Source organism: Centruroides sculpturatus, unplaced genomic scaffold (assembly GCF_000671375.1).
Source record: "Centruroides sculpturatus isolate CEXI.00-Female unplaced genomic scaffold, Cexi_2.0 scaffold1045, whole genome shotgun sequence".
In the NCBI taxonomy this organism is placed as follows: domain Eukaryota; kingdom Metazoa; phylum Arthropoda; class Arachnida; order Scorpiones; family Buthidae; genus Centruroides; species Centruroides sculpturatus.
The window spans coordinates 183,391-187,584 of record NW_019385380.1 but is presented as its reverse complement, the minus strand read 5'-3'; positions in this window follow the sequence as shown (position 1 = coordinate 187,584).

Sequence of the window (4,194 nt, the reverse complement as noted above, 5' to 3'; positions counted from 1 at the left end):
CGTTTGATTTTTTGTATGTTTTTTAATTGGTTGATGATTGATTCTATCAACTAATTTGTCGATTGTTTGATTGTATTAACTTGATTCTTTAGATATCGAAAATTAAATAAAGAACATTATGTTAATTTAAGCGTACAGAAACGTTGCTGTTGTTCCAGCAAAGATCTTATTTTCACTTTACCGAGTGCCTAGTAGGTAATTTGCAGATTACCTAGATAATCTGCACATTACCTAGGTAATTTGAGAAATAGAACAATTTTAGCAACTTTAACGGATCACGCTAGTTAATCTGCAGATTAGCTAGGTAATCTGCAGATTAACGAGTTTCCGAGCTTTAGCGGTAATATATATATATAACTGTAAATGCTAATTACGAGAAAAACTTCGTTAAGCCCGATCCATCGCGATATATGACACGTGACCACCGTTATCTCCCCCTACCCTCGACCTTTCACCACCAAAATTTAACAGTATCAATGTACGTACCACCCCTGCGAAATTTCGTTATAAGATGTTAAAAAGTAACTTCTATATTATTAATTATTACAGAAACATAAAAAAGGCTTAATTTTGAAGGTACAGATGAGTTTTTTAAAAAAGTTGTAAATGCAAACAAAAAATAAAATATTCATTAAGTCTGACCCTACTGACCCTACAATGGCCTCTATTTCCCTGCCCCTGAATCTTTAACCACTGAAATTTAATAGCATCATGCTCTTCATATACAAGTTACCAACTACATTCAATTTCTTCATCTTTACCCAATTCTGAGATATTAAATAAAATAAATGACAACACAAACATATCCAAAGAATTGAAGTTTGACTATTTACAAAAATATTAAATTTTCGAGTCTATCACAATCCTTTTTTTATACAGCACCAGAAGTAACAGCTAACATGGTTTTTTTTTTTTGTTAAAGAATAACTTCTTAAAAAACAAAGGTAAACAAGTAAAAAGAGACTCACAATGTTAAAAACGATCAAGTGTCAGCCTTCTATTGTAGGTTCTGACACTTTACATTAAAAACTTGAAGAACTCTTCTCACCATACTGTTCTTATTCATACTTTAACTGCTTCAAGCCCTCTGGTCGTAATTTCGAGTTATCCTACTTATTTGCATATTTATACAATTTTTGTAATAACTCAGGATATAATTCTTCAATTGAAGTTTTCTTCAATTGAACTGAAAACTTCAATTGAAGAATTATATCCTGAGTTATTACAAAAATTGTATATCCAAAGAACTTCTCCTGTTTTTACTTCCCAGCTGTTATATACAGTATAACAAGAGTAAAAGTATGTCAGTAAAAAAATAAACCCTCAGATTTTTACATTTTTGAACTTGGGGCATTGAAGATTTAAACTCACCTCTACCCTCCAAATTAAGCTTTTGACCATTTTATAATAATTAGAAATAAAAAAAATTTTTTAACAAGATATAATAGATGTTGAAATTTTTACTGGAAATGTTATGCAACTCATTGCTGAATTTTTGAGAAAATTTTCATTATTTTTAGGTTATATTATAAGCATATATTTTTGATTTTTAAAAGCATAATTATCCAACCTTAGTGATAAGAAGTGCTTACAACAATGATTTAATTGAAAAAAAATAAAGAACTGACTTGTGAAAAACAAACAGATAAAAAAATAATAAATTAAGTTAAAATTAGTAGTAATACCTAAATAATAATTACATTAACTTTTCACATTGCAAATTATTTAGAAATTAATAATTTGTTTAAAATTAGACACTATTTTGTCGTCACAATTTATTTATTTTTTTAAAGTTTTTTCATATTAGATCTTTGTTCAGAATTTGTCAAATTTTATTATAGAATTTATTTTCTTAGCTATTCGAATCTAATTTTATGTTAAAGTTATAAATATTAATCCTTTAGAAATGTGTTATTGATTTCAATACTTTTACTATACTTTCCTAGCTGTTATATGTACATGACAAGTAACTGACCCTTTCAAAACCTTTGTGTTTCCAGTAAGATACAATGTTTACTTGAATGAAACAACGTTTTCAAAACTCCAAGTTCTGCTTCAGGTTCAATGGTGTTCCAACAGGATTCCAGTAATCAAGTAGTGTAAAGTTTGATACATGACAAAAGTACAGATCAAGAAATGAGATTTGATATGGTAATTTGTATGTCCAAATGAAAACACCCACAGTTTAAAATATATTCACAGTTAGAAATACCATTACAATTAAAAACTTTAACTGTAATGGTATATTTTAAACTGTAAAGGTATTTTAACAGTAAAATATTTTTAACTGTAAATAAGTAATTTTAAACAAGATGTATAACACCACCAGTTAACACCACCTTACAAGATATCCCGGAAGTAATGCCGACAGAAGAGGGGCTTATGCCCAAAACGCATCTCGGCCAACAGAATATTCCCAAATAAAGATTGATGTCAGAAATTCCGTGTCTATTTATGCACCTAGTCGTGACAGTAAAAACTGATGAAATTATGTTAATTATTACCTGAGAAGTATGGAATGTACACCAATCAATAACATAACTGTCTCAGTTTCATCTCTCATATGCATTCAAATGTCATTTGAATGCATATGAGAGATGAACTACTACATCTACTGTGTCTCTAGGAAGTGCAGTAAACAAAATTAACAAATTCACAACAGAGAAAGTATCATGTGTTCTGAAATTTGAAAACTCTGAATTGTTGTGTGCATTCCTGGAATTGTCACTATCACCAAAGAATATCTTGTATGATGAATCACTTTGAAATTGTGAAAGTCATGTTGCACAATGATTAGTGATTCCAACTTTGCAAACTGGAAAACACAAAACTCCTTTTGTGTTATATAATCATCATTTTCGTTTATGGCACTTCCTAGAGGAAGTAGACAACAAGTTGTTTGAATGCAGAAATAAAAAGAAACTTGAACAGTTACTCTATTTATTGGTATACAGTACATCATATACTTCTCTGATAACATAATTACAGTAATTTAAAATGGTAGCATTTATTTTGGAAAACACTGTATATTTTATTTAAAATACAGGGTTTTTTGAATTTGTTGAAAAAGGAATAAAGTTAAATAAACATAGGTCATTATGAAATGACCAAAACAGCTGCGCAGTTTATATTGAATTATATTACATTAAACAGTATATTATGAATAATGACCAAAATAGTAGCCTGATAACTATTGATTAATTTATTAAACTGGCAGACATTATTAAGTTGCAATCCCTTTGGGCTATTTGATTTTCTAAAAACAGTTCTATGTTTGTTTTAGTTATTTGTCGAAACCGTGTCTTCTTTTTCTTGTTTCTTCTAATTCTATGTCACGACTTGGTGCATTTAATGATGCAATAATAGTACACAAAGAAAAAAATTGGTACAAAAGAAAATTCAAGAAAAGCTACGAAATTACTATAGACAAAAATAATATTAACAAGAACCTAAGCATTGACATCCATAAAAACTGGCTACAATTATTAAAATAGAATGTTTATACAGTGGCAGGCGAGGCTGTACGCAACACTCGGGGAGCGGTGAAGTTACAAATTACGAGGCATGCAGGGGAAACCGTCAAGTTGGGAGAAAATGGGAGGGGAAGGGAGCGGGAAGTACGGAAAATCCCAGACTGATACCGTATACTATCGATGTAACAGACTGAAGAGGGGCAAAAGCCCGAAATGCGTTTCTGTATGAATTAAAAGTAGATGATGGAATTATTTGCCAAGTGTCGATAAATGCACCAAGTCGTGACATAGAATTAGGAGTTCTATGTTTACTATAAAATACTTTAAAATAAATCAGAAAAATAATTCTTAAACATTTACAGATTTTAAACATTTAAAGATATAATAATTAGAATCATTAAGTTTACTTTGGCAAAAGTATTATTAACAGTATTAATTAATAAAAATTATTATTATTATTATTATGTGTTGGGTTTAGTGGGTTATACTCGGTACACACCGGTGGCTGTGTACTATGCCGGACCAGAGTCAAGGCATAGCAACCAACACAAAACTAAAATTAAATGTGTGTGTCAGTGTCTGTATTAAGGGATTTCCTAACAATATGGCATGTATTCAATATAGTGGCCTTCTGTAGTGTGATGTATGTATTTCTACTCAATTGTAATGTTCCCAGGCTTTTGTGTAGCGTGTGTGGTATCACACCTGTACAGGAGAGAAC